The sequence below is a fragment of the Sinohyriopsis cumingii genome, chromosome 6 (assembly GCF_028554795.1).
Source record: "Sinohyriopsis cumingii isolate HCF-2022 chromosome 6, ASM2855479v2, whole genome shotgun sequence".
Taxonomy (NCBI): domain Eukaryota; kingdom Metazoa; phylum Mollusca; class Bivalvia; order Unionida; family Unionidae; genus Sinohyriopsis; species Sinohyriopsis cumingii.
In genome coordinates, this window is record NC_142966.1 from 95,891,057 (window position 1) to 95,915,002 (window position 23,946).

The 23,946-nt window shown below is 40.5% G+C and overlaps 1 long non-coding RNA gene across 1 annotated transcript in view; it reads right to left on the reverse strand.

The window, feature by feature from the left end:
- Positions 1–2,656: 2,656 nt before the first annotated feature.
- LOC149797489 (uncharacterized) overlaps positions 2,657–23,946 on the reverse strand; it is a 30,611-nt gene continuing 9,321 nt past the window's right edge. The window contains exon 3 of the long non-coding RNA XR_016421526.1: positions 2,657–2,995. This is a non-coding gene — a long non-coding RNA (uncharacterized LOC149797489). The remainder of the gene's footprint in view (positions 2,996–23,946) is intronic.

Sequence of the window (23,946 nt, forward strand, 5' to 3'; positions counted from 1 at the left end):
TTGCCATTATTCCAGTTAGTCATGCAGTCCATATGAAGGAAACCTATAAAACATGAAACAACGTTTGAGGTGCATAAATTATGACCAACATCAGTGGCAAATATGTGGCGATTCGATGGCTCTAGTCATCTTGCTTGGTCTGCAGAAAGGTTACACAAAGTACTGTTGTTTTCTCTGTGAATAGAATAGTCGTGCTGATAATTCACGCTGCATCAAATGAGAATGGTCACTCCGACAGTCAATGGAGTCTGGAAGGAAACGTAATCAGCATCCACCACTTGTTGAATCAAGGAAGATTGTGTTACCACCCTTGCACATCAAGCTGAGTCTGATGAAGAACTTTGTCAAGGCTATGGAGAAAACACAAGCAGCTTTCAAGTAACTCCGTGGAAAATTTCCAAGGTTAGGTGAAGCTAACATAAAGGAAGGTGTCTGTGTCGGTCCTCAAAATCCATAACAAATAGCACATTTTATCTCTGATACAGACGACTTCTGTGAAATTGTAGCACAGTGCTCTGATCCCTGAAAGTCAATCGGCTTTGGAAAAATTTCAATAAATTTTGAAGAATATGATTACGTCATATTTCTTCGGTAGCGGAAAATGTTTGGATGAGGGTGTTCATGTTCTGTTGATTGCTGTTAGACAATCTGTTCAAGAATCATTAGGTTTTAGACGTGTAAACTGGATTTTGGACATGCTGTCCGTAAACTATAAACTTCTTGCAAAAATTAATCTTTTTGACTATGTTTCTGATTTCAAATATAAGTTGTCAAAGGCTTCTAAAGTAGCAAGAATTACTCTTCACTCTGCTCATTCAAAATGAAATCAGAATATGACAGAAGTACAAAGAAAAGATGTGTTCAGTCTTGTGAAGGCCAGACTTACAATTCCACCACTTTTTTTAGCTGTTTTTCCCTCTGCAATTCCTCGTGTGCGTGATGTTTGTCATGTACTTTACGAAAATTGAAGCAGCTGACTTGACCTTGTTTGCAACTTAGAATGTTTTAGAAATGAAGTTTTGACTTTAATTATGTTAACTTATTTAGACTCAGCTTTATAATTAAGCATATTTCCGTTAGAACTAATCATTCTTATCTTAACGTCTGTAGTGGAATTAGTCTTTGGTTGTTTTGAGTTATAATTTGATAGGATTTATTAATTTAAATTTTTCATTGGAACTGTAAATACTCATTGACATTACGAATTAATCACTCCTTTGGAATTATTGCTAATTTATTTAAAGACATTTCGGACTGTATCGTTGTGATAAAACAAGACTGTTAGTGCACAATGGAATTCAATCGGAACAATCGATACTCGTGGACAGAACTTGTAATAACTTTTCAGGATGTAATTCCCAATACTTGTAATTTCATTTAAAATTCCACTGTGCGTTATTGGGAAAATATTATTTGTTGAATTTTCCAAAGCCTGTTAGATTTCGCTTTATCAGCTTTGTAGTTTAAGACCATATAGTTATTACATATATTAGATACAACTATTCACAATGTACAGTTTCTGCTGCTCTCAACTAAAAGCAGGGGCCCCGAGTGGCCGAGTGGTCTAAAGTGCTCTCCGTTACTTATTACTGCCATCTCACCTCTGTCTGCGTGGGTTCGAGTCTCGGATTCAGCCAATGTAGTTATGTGAGAAAGCATGCCAGTAGCTTCTCGTGGGTCGGTGGTTCTTTCTGGGGTTTTCCCGGGTTCTTCCTCCACCATTAATACTGGCCGCCATGTATAGCTGAAAAATGGCGTTAAACCCCACAACAACAACAACTAAAAGCATATGATCCAAATACACTGCTACCTGTGCCACGACTATGGAACTCACCCCGATCGTGGTGCTCGTGTGTGTGTGTGTGTGTGTGTGTGAGAGAGAGAGAGAGAGAGAACTAGACGTACATATTTAGTCTCAGTTTTAAAAATTCGCAATTGTATTAAATAATAAAAATGGTCCATGGACTAAGCAACAATTATTCACAAATTTAATTTAATTCAGGTTGGCCATGAACACAGATATATTAAGGTCAGTTATTTATGAATAGACACCATAACGATGTCAAATGACCACTGACAAATTAAAGTCTGCCACGTAGGACAAGACGCTTTAATCCTTGCATTTGTGAAATGCAGACTTGGCATATTAGATCGGAGACATATACCTACAAACAACTGATGAGAGAGAGATTCGATGCTGAATGTGAGGTTTCAAATTGCATTGTAGCAAACACTAAACTGCTTATTTGGAAGGCAGTTGATCAAATATGTTTTTCTTCCTGTAATTACAAAATGGGTATCTATATATTCTTAGTAGTTATAATTAAATACGATGTACAATTTCCACTTTTCACATCTAAAAGTATATGGTCCAATATAGGATATAGTGACCGAAATAGGCACTTAAACCTTAACAACAACAAATTCGACTGAATAGACAAGTCCAAGAACAATGTTCATAAACCATCCAGTTTTCTCATCTCAGCAACACAATTATTATATTTGACAAAATAATCACCTTCCAATTCCTGTTCCATTTTAATCTCCAGGAAACCCCACCCCGTCCATTATGGTTTTGAATTCGAACTTCTTCTTAGAAACAAATTAAAATAAATCGCTGACCAAATAGATACTAGTTTTTATCGCCATTAAATCAATTAATATATATGGGTAGCTAGCCTACAGTTTCAAAAGATAAGGATAAAGTTAGAATCAAATAAATATATTAACATATGCAAACAAAAAAGAAGATATATCAAAATAGGAAAATACAATTGAAAATTATACTTTATTTAGTTCATTTTTATCGTATCTCTTGTGTATCGTGATCATTCGTGCTCTTCGTGAAAATGTGGTCTTCCTCAAGATTGGTTACACATGGTCTGGAAATTTGTTGTTTCACCGCTAAAAGATCTCGAGTTTCGTCCTCTGGATTTAGTTGGGAGCTTTAAACAACAGGTAAGGTTGTTGTATCTACCTACTGAGTTTACATTTCCTAAAATAGAGTATAAAGCGATAAATTTGTTTTATATCTAACAATGAATAAATGCTTTTCTTTATCTTTCTATCTCTAACTTTATAGATGTGTGTGTATATATATATATATATATATATATATATATATATATATATATATATATATATATATATATATATGTATGTATGTATGTATGTGTGTGTGTGTGTGTTGTATGTATGTATGTATGTATGTATGTATGTATGTATGTGTGTGTGTGTGTGTTTCCTTTCTACCTTTCTACGTGTATGTTTTCCCCTTGAATGTTCATTTATATACGAGTTTTACTGTCCTTTCCCTTTTAAACACCACATCAATCCAGCTTTATCTAGACCGCGGGAGGTCTAGGATTCGAACCCTTCCAAAGTCTAAATAATGGTACTAACAGCTGCCTCGCTTGGCGCTCAGCATTAAGATGTTACTGTTAGGACTGGTAGGCATGGTTGCAGGATAATATGACTGAGTAGGACATCATGCTACATGTTTGCGGCATGATGTCCCAGAGATAGATATCACTATAAACAGCCACGCCGCAGACATCGTAGCGATTTGACTGAAAACTTGTTAAAGCTACGTTAAAAATCCAAATCTCACATATCTTTACCTACGTGTTTTTTTTTTCTTCTGATGATTTATTAATTAAATATTAAAACTAATGTAGAGAATTTAACAGAAGTCAAAATAATGATATGAAAATAAGGAGTATGTGATATCTGTCTAGCAAGGCCACAAAGGACAATTTCTGATACATCTTGGGATATAGTTTGCCCTACTTGCAAAATCTAGTACACAGAGACCGACAAGGAGATATTTAGAAATTCTGACTAAGAATAGATCCATATAGCAGCACTGGCGGCGGGCGACCAAACAAAAAGTGCGACAGACTCTCCCATTTAATGCTTAGTTTCAGAATCTGAGGCAAAAAAAATATTTTGGGGAAATATTATTGACTCGTTAAACTATCCAAAGGCCAAATCCGAGACTTGTATGAGAGACCGACACAAAAACAATACGTGACCGATTTTCTTTTTTGGGGGTGGTGGGGTGGAGTGAAAAGAACAAATGGTGGCCAGACATGGGTGAAAATGGCTCCCAAAAAATATGTTATTGATATACTGACTTGTATGTGGGCAGAGATATTTCTTGTGATATACTCAAATTTTATTTTCTGGTTCGATGTAGCTGAGTCATTTACACAATTCGCGACAAGCTCTACTGAATATTTATTGGATATCAAAATATTTTTCAGCAGCTGTTAATGATATAAATTAATTTATCTCGCCTGTATCAAGGTTGATTGATTTAATTGGTGGTGTGTTTTTTGTGTTTGCCTTTTTGTATTTTTGCTTGATCTAATAGCCTGTACATTTTCAAACGGTTATATTTTCTTTCAGAGCTGATATGGTCGATCAAAAAACCATCATCTATCAAACATATGAAGCATTCATAAATAAATATGTGCTAAAAATAGTTTTTCATTTTTCCACTGCCGGAAACTTTGATACCGATCATCATGTAACACATGATATTACCGAGAGGTTTTCGAAAGTCATTTTTTTCAGTTTGCTTCGTATATAAATTTCTTTTCTTATAATATAACAAAACGTTTCAGGAGAAGAATGCAATCAATATAAATTCTTTGCATATTTTATTTTAAGGTGATGAGAAGCATTTTGTTTTTCGTAATATCGCTTAAGCAAACGATGTTTTCGTCCGCCACAAGAAACACACTACTGGGCCTTTGCCTTTACCCCCATCCCGGACATCAGACTTGGGCTTTCGTCCAGAACTGCCAGGGTGAATACTGGCCATGTGATATCTACAGTATTCTCCACGACAATATTTTTTTTACAAAGTGTGACTAATCCGGTCACGAGTCATCGACAACTATTGTTTTTCTGATGCATGTAATATTATTGGGTAAAGTCCTATTGGAGGAAAAAACATTTCCTAATTATATAGATGACTAATTCTACTGTTACAAAGCAACTGTAAAAACAGTATTTTAGTCTGACCGGGATAAAACCTCATTTTTCAAGGTCGAAAATTGCACAAGAAAAATTACGAAATGAGATAAAATTGTTATTAACTGCGAGTAAAACTTTGAGATTATCGGCGATAGATCCAGAGAAGAGCAGGACAATTTTTTTTTCTATAAAAAAAACAGGAACGAAAAAGATTATCGGCGATTGAACCACAACACACCACTAGATATGATTTTGACCGACTTAACGATGATAAAAAAATTACCATTTGAATTACAGCTGCATTATCTCACCAAGCAAGCAAGGAACGAATTTATCAATGATAGTGCGACTCATTTTTTAACAACTAAGATAGATGGCGATGAAACATATATTGATCCAAGCTTTTACTATTGTTAATAATCTTGTTGATGGCTGATGACATCAGGTATATATTCAGAATAAAATTTATTGTCGGACATGTAAGAGAAGATGGTTCGTCTTGGACTATTCGTGATAAACTCGATTCTATTAAGGTATCACGGCGACATAACAGTGTCGTCACGATAAATAAAAATTCTAAACCAGGTATTTTTATCGTAATAGACAAACATTACTATAATAACGCATATCCAGTGCCCGCAGTTGTTTAAGCACTTTACCGTTTAAATGATCTTGATATTAGTTATCTTACCTGAATGAAAAAAGACTCACTAAATTGGGTGCCTCAACGTGTTAGAGAATATTTTGTAAGCTCCAAACGCTGGAATAGACTTACAGAATCAAGAAAGAAAAAAAAAGAATGGGAAAACTTTATCAACGGAGCTAAGACAGATGACGTTGTTATTTAAAAAACAAAACATTAAAGATTCCAATAATTGTAAAAACAATAACCAATGAGATTTTGTACAAGTATGGTATATAGTGTAGCAAGGGTACTCCAATAACATTAATCGATCATAACTCCCACGGGTGGACAGAAGTAAAACACGATTTCCACAAAAAAGGACTATAATATTTTACGACGGCGATACTTTTGAAGACATTCATAACATCAATAAATGTGACCATGTCCCAGGTGTTTTCCCGAGTGCTGTAGCAATATCACCGCCCACTATTGCAACATGAATACTCACAAACTTATTTTTTGTGTGCCGCGTATTAAAATTCATATGTAAGTGCCGGCGTGTTTTTATTTAACTTGGCTGCTGTCAGAAATTTTGTACCAGTTACTCTTTTGCATAGAACCCAATACAGACTCATAATTATAAATAATATTTAATTTTTTATCATGGTCTGTCACGCACATACAAACTAACGGTTAATTCTTTACCAAGTGTGTCCAATACGTTACTGTCTTCATCTGTTAGACGAAGAACGTATTCGTGTGAGTGATGGATTATGGCATCGTAAAAAAACAGGATTTGTGGGCACCAACACAATCAAATGACCCGGTGGGACATCTGGAGAGAAGCTGTAAAGAATATGTCACTGCTGGGCCTGCCCTTCTTATGCTCGACCATACGCGGTATACCTACCGTCGATTGCGTCACGAACTAGATTTACAGACATTGTCTACGTGATATTGACAATACTCGGCGATACAAGACGAACATCACCATCCAGATCGTTACTATGTCGGAGAATTACCGGCAAGGCCCCAGTTTTCTCCAAGTCGTAAATCCTTGGAACATATTCATTAATTAAGTCATCGTTTTCCTGATGTAAGTTATCGATGTCAACCTACTGTACTTTGAACGTAGGCAGCTGGTCATCGGTGTTCTTAAAATAATCAAGAAAATGATTTTTATATGGTACTCGTTTCATTTTCTCACTTCCCCACTTGTTAATCACTGATTCTGCTAGAGATTTTTGTAATGAGCCTTTGTTTATCAATGAATTGAATGAATATATATATATATATATATATATATATATATATATATATATATATATATATATATATATATATATTCATTAATTTGTCTTAACATATCATTTTTATAACCTCTAAATGAATCTTCCTTAAGCTTATGTAATAACTTTTATATTGTTTCGATTCAGTCACAGGTAATTCCACAGGATTTTTAAAATCTAAAAGTCTGGGATCTGGTAGATGCACCTGGGTACCAACGTACATGATAAATACTTGATTTAAATATTCGTACGTTGAAAAATTCTCCACAGAATTATTATGTAAATAATTGTTAAAATAATTTGTGATGCCATTTATTAATATTTTCTCCTGAATTAAATCTGACTTTTATAGTTTTGGTTTTTGTTCAGGTACAACTGGTGTTACTAATGGCCATCCCAGCGCTGTTCTGATCGATGATTTATATATGTCAACTGCGTAATTTGATCCCGAAGGATCCCTCGCTGGTATTTAAAATGCGGTGGTCAGCGTTGGCTCGTGCACTCTGATATAGATCTTTGGTTCTTTTCCTGTTATTGATTTATTTATGCGCTGAATTTCATCATCAATTTCTTCGATTTGATATGATTATGCTGGTACGCTGGCGACTTTCCAATCTCTGAGTGGCCGCCCATTCTCCTCAGGCTAGGTTTTATGCGAGTATACCAGTGTATTTTTGGCATTTAATTCATGAAATGATTCTTCTCTGATATTTGGCCAACTATAATAAAGTCGTACTTGTACCAATGCAATTTCAAGTGACCTACCATTAGGAGATTGTATCGGAGTTGAAAAACCAATATCGAATTCTGGCCGTATTGACGTTGCTGATATCATTGTGGGCATTGGCAGTGTTGTGTTAGCGATGATCTGTTCAAGTCGTGCCGTTATTTCTGCGGTTATTATTATACATACGGCAGATTCTAAATATGGCGTCGCCAACGTTGGCAACATTGTTGCGTGCAGTGGCATGCTTGCATTCTTGTGACACCGATAATCGAATGCATTGTTCAATATTACACCATCGTTTAACCCCATCATAGTATCGATTACATATTTATGCACGCATATGTCGCTGCGTAAGTTATTTCTGTGTGCTGATGAATTTATTTACTGGTACATGTAGATATTATTTTCCTCGATGCTTTCCACGCACACGCTTGATTGTACCGAAAGAATTATGCGGGATTCATTTTGGTATATACTAAGTTACCAACTGAGGTGTTTTCGCGACCAATTCCAGACACCACCAATAAGTCGTTTCAGTTAATGTTTTGCCTTCTGGGTTTAGTATGAATGTTTACTCGGCATTTTGATTTAACATCACCGACACAGTTCCGGAAAATCTGTTGGTGGAATGACTCCAAAAATATGTCATAAATATCCTAAATTTAGTGGCGCAAAACACGTTGATTCTATGCACCCAGATAAGATCAGCGGTATGTTCGATGGAGTTGTTTTGTTGTGACCATATTGACGATCCCGACGCTACTATGTACGAGTCGAGTGAAGTACACTATTTTGAATCTTGTTGATTTTTCAGCGATTTCAGCGAAAATGCCGACGAATCTTGGATTTCCAAAGAAATTATCTATGGTTCTATTTATCTTTTTACGAAAAAAGCGTTTATATGAGTAATATATTCAGTTCTGAACATGGTCAGTCCATTATTGATTGTCATTAACGAGGTCATCATCGGCATGTTGCCGTTGTTCACGTATTTCTTCGTTGCAACGTCATCGTTTGATTTTGGTTCTCTCAAATTAGCAATGTTATTTCCTCTCATGTTGAGATCGCTAATTATTTTATCATCGGCTTTAACACCTAATTTAGTGATCTCAGTTCTGATTGTGGAGTTGTTATTGTCCACCTAATTTTGTTGTTGCCACGTCATCGTCTGATTTTGGTTCTCTCACATTGATAATAGTATTTCTGCTCGTGTTGGGATCGCCATACGTTATACCTCCAGGTCTTCTAATATGTCTAGTAATAATCTCTCCCATGATTGTTAGTAGCGATTCTTGAGAGTTTTCTATTTAACCGGTTTTAGCAAACACCGTTAACTTATCTTCAGACGCCCCCTTAACTCGCATAATAATACCTGTCAATGTCAGCTGATCCTGAACTTCATTTGTGTCAACATCGGCGACACAACAGATCAGAAAGTTTATTTCGTGCTGCATATTTGGAATAATCAATGTCACCATGGAGCTTGCGTCTAGAGATTTTCTGTAAATATCAACCATTAGAAACTATTGACCTGTTTCAAACGACATTGGATGGTTATGCCGTCTGGTGGTATATTCATGCACATCTTTATGAGGCGGTGCTGATGACCTTGACACAGACTTAAGTATAGCAAGTACTTCTTGACCGCGTCTTGGTGGATCCTTTTTTGTCTGTGTTAGTAGCGTTGAATACCAGATTTGAGTGCTTTGCTCTCTGCTATATTCTAAAATTTCTCCCGGCGGTGGCAGTCCGTACGAATCAAAATAAACAACGCTACGTGGGTCAACCGCGTATCTAACCCAATTAGTACCTTGACCAGAACGTTCACTGAGAGTAGTGATATCGGTTTCAACATGGTTTGGTTTTTCCGGTAGTTGATCACGCATGAAAACACCTCTAAAGCTTTAAATGTTTTATGCAGCATCAAGTAAATCGACATTGGACATGGGAAGCTTTAACGAAGCGTCCTCGGCAGTCATAGATTTTTACCATACCGAGTTCCATGTGATCTTAGACCTCTTCCTTTTTTGAGGTGTTTATTCCGTGTCCTGTTGCTTTTTTCAGTGCCATGCCTGCAGCTGTTCCAACGGCACCAAGTTCAGCAGCTTTTGCAACAGCTGGATCTGCGGCTGCAATTAGAGCTGTTATCGCCGCTAGCAGCGGTAATATGCCACCGGCATTTTGTTATGTTTGCTGATGGCATTCGCAGAAAGATGAAGTCGAATGCCATTTTGTGACTTCTTGGCGTCATTGTAGTGTTTGAACTGACGTTCAGTCAACGATAACTTATGTGAGCCCTGCAGCACCGCTGATTTCAGAGTTAGTTTTGCCCCAGTATTCTTCTTCGATACTGATTGCAGTTTTTTAATCTGACCAGGTGTCAGAGTAATATTGACGTGATGATATGACATTATAACATCATGAATGATATAATTACATATTTCTACCGGTGCATCAGTGACTCTCATTCGTCCGCCATGGCCTTCAAGCACCATTGTTTAGTCTGACAGTATGACAGCGATTGCTCTGTAACCACCAGGTCCAGCCTGTATATTGTTAACAGTAGCTCGCACATATATATCAACGACAGAGTGTCTGAACAAATCAAGGTTTTTCCGTGAAAAATAATAGATTGGATACAGCGTGGAGAAATCACGCTGAGATATCTGCTAACCAGAATCAACATTTATGTATTTTATTTCAGCTGAATATTCTAGAGTACGGAGTTGTTATAAATTATATAAAACGCTATTGATTTATCGTCAGTATGTATTTATATTAAGTTTTATCAAATATCTCTCGAAGCTGTGTATCTAGTGGTAATTTAGTTGGATTCCCAAACCATTACTACTATACTTCGTGGGTTAAAACCCAGGACTCGGCATATTGCTGCCGGGTGAATCTGAGGTTATTTAAGTTGGGGGCCGCACCCCAAGCATTGGAAAGTCAACTAGAAACCGCACTGATTTTTGACAATTAGCGTACATCACCAGTCGAACTTGTTGCGGTATAATAAAAAAGACAGTAATGGTGAAGAGCCTTAACGTATCCAAGAAATAAATATAGCCAGTAATACATGAAAGAGATAAGCATAAATACATGGAAAATCCAAAAGTAAAAAAAAAAAAACTCAATGAAGGTTACCCCATGAAGGAACCCCATAAAGACAGAAATTGGCAAAATGAAAACTTCATTGAAAGGTACCCCATGAATTGATAAAAAGAGCCCAAACATAACAGTAGTGAATGGGGCCACCCTAGCGTCAAGGGGAATTAGCATTACAGACCCCCCTGGGCCACTCTAGCGTCAAGGGAAATTTAACATGGAGAAAAACCCTGGGCCACTCTAGCGTCAAGGGAAATTGAACATGGAGAAAAACCCAGGGCCACTCTAGCGTCAAGAGGAATTGAACATGGGGAATAGAGTTTGGGCTTGTCTAGGGACAAGGGGAATTGAACATGGGGAATAGAGTTTGGGTCTGTCTAGGGACAAGGGGAATTGAACATGGGATTTTTTTTAAAAAGAAAAATTTTTAAAAAAGGGTAGGCTATCGAAAGTCATTTCTTTTCGAGACCTATGAGTGGCCCTGAAAAGGGCCTTTGGGTTTCTTCTGCTTCTAATTTTTTCTATTTCTCCACCAACTTCTTATTTTCTCTCCTACACTCTTTCTCTTCTTTTCTTCCTTTTTTTCTCTTCTTTCTTCTTCTCCTCCTCTTCTTTCTTCCTCCTCTCATTTTCTTCTTCTTTTTCAAATTTTTCATTCCATGTTCTTATTCTTATCCTTTCCTCTTCATCCTCCTTCTCCTCCTTTATTTCTTTCATCACAGCACTTATCATTTCCTTTACTTTTCTTAAGTTGTTAATCTCCATCTTTACTCGATGGGGGCTATAAGAATAGTGATCTTCATTTAGTCTCACTAGCATTTGTTCCATCATGCCCAAATTGTCCAGGACGTCTTGCAATGTTTGCATTTTATCGAGGTGGTTTGAAGCCATCTTCTCTGTAGAATGGTTTGAACGACGAATACTGTGGGTTCTTATAGTGAATGCGCGGACGTGATGGAAAACATCCCCTAAGACATAAAATTGATATTACCTAGATCATGACCAAACAACGCGCGGACGTGAAGGAAAACATCCCCTACTTTTCTCATTTCATATGATCTACTATCCACATACGTGAATCAGCAATAAACAAACCCCAAATCTACTATTTACACACGCAAATCATTAAAACGAAATCCATAATCTACTATCCACACAATCGTACGTGAGCGGTTACAAAACCCAAACTATACTCTCCACATACGCTAAGAACCAATAAACAAACCCATAATCTACTATTCACACAAACGTACGTGAGCGCTTACAAACACAAACACACAAACACATACCCTCACACTAGGAAAAAAGAGTTAGTGTTTATATTCACACTACTCTACCTACACACATTGGCAAATCGATTGTTATTTCTTTTCTAGAGTATTGGGTAGCCCTGAAAAGGGCTGTTTGTTTTTTAACTCCAGATGCACCTATCTAATGCTGGCACCTTCCTGGTCTGGCACCACACACACATCTTCTTCCCCAGTCTCCTTTTACCTTTTTTCTTGGGAGTGCAGAGGCGGGATAAGTGGCTTCAGAATCCCAATTTTCTGTCTCTGGGATTCTGAAATTTCCAGGTGCATCTGGAGTTCTAGCAGTTTCACAATTCTGGTGTTCATTCTGGTGGTGTTCATCAATCAACAAGGGTAGCTAGACTGCCGAACGAGTTTCAATTTATAGTAAAAGCGCGGACGTGATGGAAAACATTCCCCTAAAAACATAAAATTGATCTTACCTAGATCATGACCAAACAACGCGCGGACCTAAAAGAAACACTCACTCACTTTTTTATACTACCATTACTATTCTAAAAAATTTTCATTAATCACTTCAATATACTATCCACATACGCAAAGCAATCAAACCCCAAATATACTCTTCCCACACCTCTAACAGCAAAAAAAAGACATGATCTTTATCTACTATCCACACCAACGTACGTGAGCACTTACAAACACACAATCTTATACACAAACACATACCCTCACACTATAAAAAAGAGTTAGTGTTTATATTCACACTACTCTACCTACACACATTGGCAAATCGATTGTTATTTATTTTCTAGAGTATTGGGGTAGCCCTGAAAAGGGCTGTTTTTTTTTTTGTTTGCTATGGCAATCTTTTAGTTTCTAAGAATGCGACGTCCTTTGAGGATAGACTTTCTGACGATAGGTCTGCTTCTTCGGAAAGAGAAGAAGAACTCTTTGGTGTCGATACGACAATCGACAAAGCCTCTGTCAGGTTCAGGTTGCTGCTGCTGCTGCTGCTGTTGTTGCTGTTGCTGCTGTCTCTGAAGGCTGTACTTCTCTGTCCATTCTTCTTTCTCCCTGTTCACTTCTTCTCTGAATAGCTCTTCTATCAGGTCTTCAGTGACTTTTAACATTCTCACATTCTCTGTCTCTTCTGGCTTCGGTATCAGACTGTGTCTGACCCTATGCAAATTCACGTAGGCTTCGTTTAGCTTAGCTAGTTTGGAGCACATCTTCGTAGGAGGATGAGTTGACAATGGATGGTTTGACTGGAAACTGCCCTGGTTCTTAAAGTCAAAGCGCGGACGTGAAGGAAAACGTCCCTCTATGGTTTTCGAGTCGCAACGTTCAATGAGTGTCATGAGAGGGATAGTAAGAAGTCAAAGAGCATGAATCAACATTCTTATAGCCAAACAAAAGACAAAGGCATTTTTTTCAAAACACAACATTTTTTATTCAAAATCACTTAACACTAACCAACAACTCTAACATTTTGAACAATAATCCAACAATATAACATCAAACATTTTTTCAAATCACAAACATTTTTTCAATTCACACTCTACTTTAAACAGGGCTGACAACGTTGTGAATGAAATTGTGATTTCCACTGTTGGAAGTCATTAGGCCATTGATGGACACTACGTTTCCTAGCTTGAGACAAAAGATAAGCATAATGGTCACAAAACCATCGATCTACTTTCACATCGTTTCTAGAAGAAGAACGAGGATCAAAATGAGTCACTAAATGTTCTAAGGAATAGCCCAGGCTGCGATGATGCAGAAAATACACACAGTACTGTCCACACACCAAGGAATCTGTGCCTTGTAATTTCACATTATTGAATCGGGTGGTCTGAGCATTTCTTCTCATAAAGTCAATGATATCGTCTTCCAAAGGGGGGCAATCCGTACCAATCAAAATATTCCACACATCCTTCTTGAGGAAAGTAGACGGCTATACAGTGGGTTCCTGGGAGATGACTATCGTCCGTGTTGATCACGTAAGCTAGATGGTCTTGAGGTTTGCGATGAGGGAGTTCATCTTTAGCACAGACGACAGGATTCCAAGAAGCCGTATACGAACTGTGGTTCAAAAGGTAATAAAGTTCCCAGGTATCCATGTTTTGTTTTTTTTCTTCTTCACAGGTAATAATGAGTCGTCAATTTGATCCTGACTTTTTGCTTGAAAATGTCTGACAAATAACCGTTTCTTCGTTTCGTCTCCTCACTTTGATTCAGGAGAGCTTCGATACAATCGATCTCTTGAGTGGTTAATGGTGGACAAGAATGTTCACGCAAGTCTTTATACCACTGATGCAACACGACTTCGTCCGAGATGAGACTCCAAGCTTCGTCCAGATATTCGTCCAATTTTTCTTCTTGACTCAACATCAGGCATTTATCGTGTTGAATTTGACTGGGATGATCGTTTTGACATCCATAGCAATTTTTCTTGATCAATTCCGTCATTTTTTCCACCAAGTGTTTGGCAAAACAGGAGACTAAATGGGCTTCTTGTTCTGGCCATCTTGACTTCATCATGATCACTTCTTCTTTTTCCACGGTCTCCTCATTTCCATGTCCAACGTTTCTCCACTAGGTAAAGAGGGATAACAGTCTTCCATGCCTTCTAATAGTCTAGAATGACTTCTCTCAAACTGTTAATTTCTGTCGTATTATCGAATTCTGCACACAGGATGACGTTCAACGTTACATCAGGGTCTCGGTCTTTAAACTGAATTTCCACACGAATCTGGCCGGATTTTATAGGGTGGAAATGTCCCTCGTCGCTGCCTTGGTCTGGAGTGAAATCAAAAGCCCACAAAGCATAACCTCCTGCATAATCCTCGTACGTAATACCGTGACTGGTGTTGGTTCCTAACTGACCGGTGGCTTCGTACAGGGACAAGTACGATCTCAAGTAATTCTTCTTCTCAAAGTTGGGTTCGAAAGGTCGGGTACACAAGGTCTTGCCATCGCGACTGACTTCGATCTTGGACACGCCAAAGTGTCGAAAGTAGAAAGGATTTTTAGCGATAGCTCCGTTGAAGGCTTCATTCTCGACGATACCAACGATTAAACGTTTGGGTAGTTGTCCTTGGAACAGATGATCGTCGATCATGGATCGTTGCCCCTTGGGAATAGTGAAAGTTTTCACTTCCACGCGTCGGATCGGATACTTGGCGGTCGTTCTGCTCAACGTCTGACTGATGTCGTTTCCCACTTTAGGTAACACTTCCACGCGTCGTACGTAGAGTCTAGCTTCTTGGATTTTGGTTTTGTAATCGTCAGCACCAGCCATTAAATGGAAAGCGGTACTGCTACGATTCAGTCTCAGGCGGACATCCACCCCGTTCAGCAAATACTTTTCTTGCAACCACATGTCCAAATGCAAACGATCCATCTGTTCTAAACTTGTGTCGACTCCCATGATTCTGTTTCTTCGTTCTAGGAATCCCTCATTTGTTGATTTAGTTTTATCCTTTGTATCAGTTTCGAATGTTTCAAACTCGTTAGCTTCGTCAGCTTCCCATACCACACAGGCATTGAGATGAGTGTTCTTGGCGTCTATTCCGTACGTCAAGAGATTTTCCAGGTAGGCGCGATAAGGGTAAGTATCCATGCTGCTACTGACTAGTTTGTTATTCAAGTACAAGTCCACTCCACTAAACAAGGAATGCATGAAATTGTTGACGGGAGCTACTGCTTCAGTGTTTATATCACCTCCTGTCTTATCTAGAACTTTGACTTTCAGGTACAAGTAACTGCTATTCAGATCGATGTAATCATCGGGCTGTCCCTTGGTTTCAAACTCGATGGGAGCGGAATCGGTCAAAGAGGAGACGGGATGAAATTCCACCCATTGGGATTCTTGCATCGTCATCATGGTAGGGGGCATGGCAAACAGATCCAATTCCGACTTGGAACAGGCGCAAGACTCTCGGTGCATCATTTTTGTCTCTTTATCATAATCGAAAACGTCTAAGTCTCGAACGGTTCTTCTTTTCTTGGCCTTTCTAGCTTTAGAAGTGTGAAGTCTGGTGAAAGGGTGTTTCTTCGTCGTCTCTTTCTGCCTTGTCCTTGCTGAATGCCTGACTCGGTAGCGTGCAGAGCATTTATGGGTGTTTCTCGTTGGCCCAAAAGGTCTTTGCCCGTTTGCAGCAAGACATTTTTGCCAGCCCTCATGAAGGCTTCTCTAGGGTTTTGTTTGTCGATGATGACATTTTGGAGAAATTCTTTGCCTTGTGTCAGCGCCGCATCTTTCAAGGCGTGCGATCCGCGTGTCACCATCGGTTTCAACACCGGGGCCGCCGAACGAAAGGCCGATTTCAGCATATCTCCTAAACCGTGTCCTCGCTGTCGAGCAACCCCTCGGTACACTGGATACATGACTTACGAGTCGTGAGAGAACCGTTTTCGAAAATGGAGTTTCACCGTGACTTTTCCTTTGGTGAATGTAATATTTTGCCCCAGATCTCCTTTTATAGCAATGTTGACCGTGTCCAAATACGACTTACTGACAGGCAAATAGTGAGGATGTACAAATTCGCGGTGAACGTGGTAAGTGTTCCCACCTTCCTGGTCACTGGTCGTGGCACTATCCACTTTGAAAGGAATGACACGCAGTAACGGCACAGAGGTGTGTCCCACCACGTTGTACTCCACCACATCGGAATACACAAAGATCAAATTCAGTCCTTGGTTTAGGTCTACAGGGAATCGAAAAAACTTGTAAAATTCCGTATTGCTGTTGATCTTCGGTTTAAAATTTGGAGCCATTTTTGTGTCTCCACCTAAAATATCAAACAAGTCACGATTAAAACTGATGGACAACGTCTGGGTATCCTGAAATTTCATCAGTAAGCGACGAGCCACTTTATGGTACTCCAGGGTGACACTTTTTTTGATTATGTTCAGGGCTTTTCCAAAGGCTAACTCGAACCTGGAAGCAATGGTGTCCACCAAATGTTGGCCACTAAAATAAAACCTTGCCGGAATTTTCAAGGTGTAGATACTGAAGAGTGGATTGTTGGCTGGATTTACGTCGCCTGAAAACCCGATTTCATTCATGGTTTCTTGCAACTGTTGGTTCAGGATTTCGACCTCAAAAGTGTTTTGCTTTTCGGTGATGTTTTGGATTTGTGTAGGGTGAATCATTTCCACTAAAGCCACTTCCCAATGGGCTTCGTGATCTAACTGGATGGCCTGAGGTAATTTGGCCGTGTAACAGCACAACATGTTGTTGGGAAACACCTCCATGGAACTGTCACTGGGTAAGGTTAAGTAAAATTGGTTTTGGTGACTCATAATTCCAAAGTTCTGTGGCTCTCCGAGGGGTTACTGGACGTCTGAGGCGTGTCTCCGCCCAAAATGGGGTTCTGGTTGTTGTTGGAGTGGTGACTGGCACTGGCACTGGACACAAGGTTTCCGTTCGAGGAGAATTTCAGGGAGGGATTGGGAAGCAGGTAACCGATGCAACTGCTCAATAAAATGGTCCACAATTGTTTGTCTCCTGTTGCAAACTCAAATTGGCAATAGCTGCCCCGATGACACAATACACCACGAAGATTTGGAAGAAAAAGACTATTTGCGTTTTAGGCACACGTTCTCCACACCACACCCACAAGGGTTGTTTTTGTAAATCTTGCACAGAAGAACTGGGTGAAGGAGTGGTCGACGTAGCTGCGTCTGTGTGAAAGGGCATGATGGTCACTTCTTTTTATAGTCGATGACTTGCGAAGCGTCGATCCAAGAATCAAAACTGGGTGGATATCCTTTCCAACGTACTTTGACTTCTTTGACACGTCGTTTGCCCACTTTACGGGTTCTGCGTTCGAGAATGCTTTCGATGTCGTACACGTCGTCTTCTTTTTTGGTGACACGTTGTAACTCGGGCAAATAAAACGTTCCTTTGAGTACTTCTCCGTTCATGTCTTCCAATTTATAGACGGCAGGATGACGGCCATGCACTCGTCCAGTGACACGAAACAATTCGGTCGTCCAGTTAGGTAAGTAACCTTTGTCAAAAGTGCATTTGGTTTTGCCAATGCGCACCCAATCTCCCACGGCCAACACTCCACTTTTCTTGGGGACAGCCCTCGTCGGGGACGTACCAAACAGGCGCTCAAACACCAACACTTCGTTGTCGGGAGTCACTTCTTGCGGGGCACGTCCGATGCTTCGATGGTAAGATTGGTTGTACGCTTGCACCAGGTGCGGTAAGATGTCGATGTACTTCAGAGCATGGTGATGCGTAAAATATTTCCACATGCGTTCTTTCAAAGTGCGTTGAAAACGTTCCACGATGCTGGCTTTGGTTTCGGGATTCTCGGTGGTAAAAAAATGAATGTCACGTTTCTTTAATTCTTTTTGGAAAGCTTGGTTCAGAAATTCGGTGCCTTTGTCCGTTTGCCATCGAAGAGGGTGACGACCGCTTTGTTTCAACACCCGTTGCAGGGCTCGCACTAACTCGCTGCTCGATTTGGAAGTCAAGGGCACGACCCAGGCAAATTTGGAAAAGACGTCGATGACACAAAACAAATATTTGTAGCCAAGATTGTAGCTGGCCAAATGAGAGACATCGGCTAAATCGGCTTACCATTGATGATCGATGCCTTCCACTCGGGTACGACTTCTGGCAAACTTGCGTCGAATGAGTTTGTGTAAGGTATAGGTAGCTTGTTCTTGTAATCATCGTTTCACTTGAGGTAAACGGAGACTTTTCAGTCGAGTTTTGGCAGAACGATACAATTTCTGAACTCCTGCGTAACCTGCAGGATGGGAGGGATCGTAGTAAATGCTGGCTAAGACTTTCTCCATTTTTTTGGTGTGTTAATAAGTCACCCACTCTTCGGTGATGCTACTTTGGGTGGGTCGAAAGGGTGGTTTAGAAACGGATTTACGTGTCCGATGGGCTACGGGAGTAGAAGTCGAAGGTAGTGGTGGTGGAGGTGGCAATGGAATGGCTTTGGTTTTCTTTTCTTTTTTCACTTCTGGTTTCCCTTCTTTCTTTTTCACTTCTGTCGAAGGAGGAGTGGACATCATCTTTTTAACCCAAGCTTTCATTTCTTCTCGTTGGGGTGTGGGGGACAGGGTCAACAAGGATGCTGCAATCTTACCCGAAATGGGAGCTGCTGACGGTGTTTGAAACACTTCTCGCATCTCTTCTTCATCAGGTCTTCGTGGGGTAGCATCTCTGGTGACCCCTGGGGATGGTAGTAGTGGTGGTCGTGGTAGTGATGATGGTGCTAGACTTTTCATCAAGGTCTTAAAATCTTTCAGAGTGGGTAGAGCTGTTTCGTCTAAAGCTTTCTGGTGAAAGAGTTGCAGTTGTTGCAAGAGTTGACCGTACTTTTGCGATTTTTCTGTTTCGGACAAATCTTGGCGATCCATCAAGGACTGCAGTTCGTGTTGTAACTGGGATATCTCGCTCAAATTGGGATTGGGAGGTAAATGCGGGGTGCGTTGTTCTTGCCAACGATGGTATTCCATCCATCGTTTGTAAGGCACTAAAGCTAGTTTTCGTCCTTCCATGGGGTTGTCAGGGGTCGATTCTGAGATCTTGGGACTTCCGAGGGCCTTTTTATCTTGCTCCCACCAGTCCTCCCAACATGGTTCCCAAGACTCCTTTCAGTAAGGGACCTAACAAGAGGGGTAAAATGCCTCCACGTTGGACCAACATCTTCTTCTTTTGACGAATGGGAATTTTCTTTTGAACCATTTGGCGAAGAACGTGACGATGTTTGCCTAACATTGTTTCTGGTGTTTGGACAAAGGGATCGTGCCTTTCAAGACGTTCAAACAGCATTCGCACACGGTATCGATGACCTCTTTGGAGGCTGATTGAATGAGTTTTTTTCGTAGAGGTGGAGAAGCTTTGGACAGGACAGATAACATGTCCCCATGTTTGACTAAACGAGGAGGCAGTCCTTTTCTTTTCTTTCCTTGGGGTTGTTTAGAAGAGGGATGTTTTCTGGAGGGTGACATCTTCAGGAGTACCAAAACACTGATACCCCTACTCGGTCACAGGCCTTTTTTATACTGGAACGCGTCGCCACTGATTGTCTTTACGTCGTATCAATTTGAGGACAGGCATGACACGTCGTGCAGGGGTACGCAACGGACTAAATCGAGCCAGTTCTTGCTTGGACAAATCCAGTAAACTTTGTAACATGCCCGATCTTTCTTGAACTTTGATTTTGGGAGAAGGTACTTTGTGAGCAGCAGCCACTGCCACTAAATTGGATGGTCCTGCCACTGGGGAAGTTCTTTTTTGGGTCATCAACGGAGAAGTTCTTGGTGTGATCAACGTCTCCAAGTACTCTTCAGTTCTTGGTGTCATCAACGGAGAAGTGGATGAACGTGAGGCTCCCGGAGACGCAGTCACCGCCGTGGCAGGTCGTGGTTTGCGAGTGTAAGGTTGCGTCCTGGCCCAAGAAGTGCCTCTCTTGCGACTAGTTTTCTTCTGTGGGCTTTTCCTTTTCTGTGGACTTTCTCTGTTTCTTTTACTGGGGGCTTCTTTTCCTTTTCCGGGGTGGTGTCTGGTAAGAGGAGGGTCCTGCCACTGGAGAAGTTCTCCTTGGGGGTCTGGTCTTTTTCTTCTTGGAGCTTCGTTGGACTTTTTTCTTGGGGAGAAGTTTGGGGGCATTAGGATCCCATCTTAAGAGAGAGCGAATGATGACCCCTCCTAGAGTACCGCTCCCTCCAGGTTTCAAAATGATTTGTTTTTTTGTTTGAGTGTCGATGCGGGGATTGGCCAGTTGGGTCAAAGCGACTTTGTTTCGATCAAAAAAGCGTTTGGTTTCATGAGAAATCTGAATGATTCCTTGGAGTAATTGACGTGCCGTCACCGTGAACCATCGTAAGACTTCTTTGAGACTAGCTTCTAAGACACGAGCTCGTATTTGTGGATTTTTTTCTCGACTGATGCCATACAAGGCACGAATCAATTTGACGGGAAGATGCGACTGAAGGGACGTCATGTTCAAAATGTGTGTGAGACAGACGAAAAGGGGCTGAGGTTTCTATAGATTTGTTTATGTGGAGTGAAATTAAGTCGAGGACGGAGACGTGTACAGGACAGGCCCTCCGTCTTGGCACCAGTGGTGAAACAAGTGGGTACGAAATCGCAGATCATCGGGGGTCGTAGGTTTCAAGTCGACGAGTAAATAGGCGTGTGGCGTTTGAGTGGCATCGTCGTACGCCTGAGTCAGCCAAGGCGTTCCTAACTGTTTGGCTAAGACTTGCACTTGCGATTTATCTCGAGGGCTTTTAAACAAGAACACGTAATGTGCATTGAGACTGATGGTGCGATGGGCTTTACTTTGTTGAAACACGTTTTGGGTGATGTAAACGACACTGGCATTACGGTGATGCCCTTTGCGCGTGAACCACAGTTTAATTTCTTCTTCGTCTTCTCCTAACATGTCGTCGAAATTGATCAAATGGGTTTGACAGGAGTCAGAGACGATGCCGTCGTCTTCTTTAGGAATGCCTTCCACAAACACGATGGAATCGCCTTGACTTTCTCGCAAGAGGCTGTACGCCGATTGCCACTCTTTGTAACACCACACGATTCGTTGAGGGTGTCGATCGATCAAATGATGTTTATGTTCGATCAAACGTTTGACGAATTCGGTTTTGCCTGAACCGCTAGGTCCAGGAATGAGCATGTTAAAAGGATGACGAAGATACAAAGCCTCCCAACTGGCACGATCTAAGTGTTCGTCGATGACTTTGACAGTAGAGGAAGAGGGAGCAGAGACAGCAGAGGTAGCCATAGTGTTAGGAATGTCACTTGTGACACGAAAACAAACAAGACGAGAGTTTATATACTTTTTTCAGAACACGTTTATTGAATGTTTTAAACATGAATACGAAAGACAAAAATACATAAAAGCCAAAGGCTTAAGTACAAGGATAAAAGGCACATGATAACCATTAACGTGGAATAAACACAAGTGTCTGTACAACATGTTTTGGGTAAAGTTTTGACCAGTTCTATAGGGGGTAAGGTCACACAAGTGTCCTCCCGAAAGGGTCTTTCAGGCCTGTCCACGACAGTCCTGTCCTGGGTGACGGGTTCTTCTGGCACCGTCACTAACACAGGTTGAAAAGTAACTTTTTTCCTTGAACAACTCTCGTGCATACTGGGCCACTTCTTGGGTCCAAGCCTCAAAATCCCATTCTTTCCAGGCACGGACATCTGTCCAATGGGGGTGTAAGTCACAAGCTCCACACACATCGTCATACACGTCTTGGGTAGCTAAAAGTTGACGAATCTTTTTTTTCCTGTTGAGGTCGAGAAGTATCCAGATGAAAACGCAAGACTTTGAGCAAAAGGAGTCTTTCGTGACCATTTAAGGCCATTTGGGTGGTAAGTACTGTTCGTAAAGAGTCCACAAGGAATCGGCTGGTAAACGAAATCCCAGAAAACAAGTCACTAAGACACACACTATGCGTCGTCCCAATTTGATTGGATACAGTTCTTGTAATAATTGATGGTAATGATCCACAGTTTGGATATGGTCATTGAGTTCCTTCCACGGAATCTGTTCAATTACATACGACATAAGCCGTGGCATGGATTCCTGTTTTTATACTCTCTTTGTTTCGGAAGCAATACACGTACATTCTACCCAGACATCTTCGTTCTCCAATAGGAAATCTAGAATACTGTAACCTACAGTTCAAACTTCGATTAGAAGTGTTCTCTTCCACTAAGCAGATTCCACGTAACATATGTTGGTAATCCTTTAACACGTCTTCCTCAATGCGTTTCTCTAGGTGAATCTCGAAGTAACCAAAATGAAGAACATTTCGTTCATTCACTAACTCACTAACAAGGTCTGACCACTGAAACAATTTCTGACGAAGTGGTTAAAGATCTGGTGACGTAACGGATGCAATTGTTCTTTACGTTTGACTCGTATTTTGACCAGCTCTCGGTAAATGCGTTCTCTCAATTCCACAGGCAAAGCACGAATGTTCTCTTGTAAGGTATCCATGAATAGGTCAGTACGTACAATTCACAATCTTCTCCTAGAGCAAAAGTAATCCACATAGTGAGTAATTTCTGACCACTGCCATGCAGGGTAACGTCCAAGAATGTCACTGAACTCTTTTGATGTAAACGGTCTAGAGTAATACAATAGGACGAATGCACACTTGACCCAAAGGAATCTAACACACTGGTTGACTTTTTTCACTTTCCTCTTGTGAATTTCTCTGCACTAAAGTTCTACAGTCACCCATTGAGATTTCACTCTGGCAAGTCCCTGCCAAACTTCCTTGTAAATCTTCTCTTGCAGTTCTTTAGGTAATAATTCAATATCGTTTTTGAAATGAAGTTTAAATACTGGTCTCGGTGATGTCCAACATTTGACTCCTAGCCAAACTGGTTTCTTCTTCGTCAACGACATGGTAAGTTACTTTAATGTATCGGTCCCACTAAGGGTAAGTAATGACAATTCGATGACCATCGAGCATGTTCTAGGTAGGCCGAATCTTATGGTTCCCAGTAATGAAGTGACGCACCGCAACTGAAGCACTTGACTTTATCTCCTTCGCCCAAGTAGAAAAATCCGGCTCTGGCTAATTCTTCGGGGGTCGGTCCTCCCAGATACTTAGGCCATTTTCCTTTGAACGATTGAAGACGATTTTCAAAGTCGCAGTATTCCGACAAACGCACAGGAAACGAATATTCGTCTTTCACAGGTTCGTTTCGATGAGGGTTGGGTGACATGGACAGGAGTTTGCTCAGGGCTGGATGACATCAATAGGGGGGTAGACGTGAAGGTGAACATTCCCCTTTGAAACGAAACCCAGTAAAATGTCCAAGAGGACGAGCGGCATCACTTTCGCATACCTCAGGTTTGACACGCACAGCATCACTTTCCATGATACGGGTAGTGACACTAAAGTTCCCATGATGCTTTACGGCATCGCTAAGGTCACAACGTACAG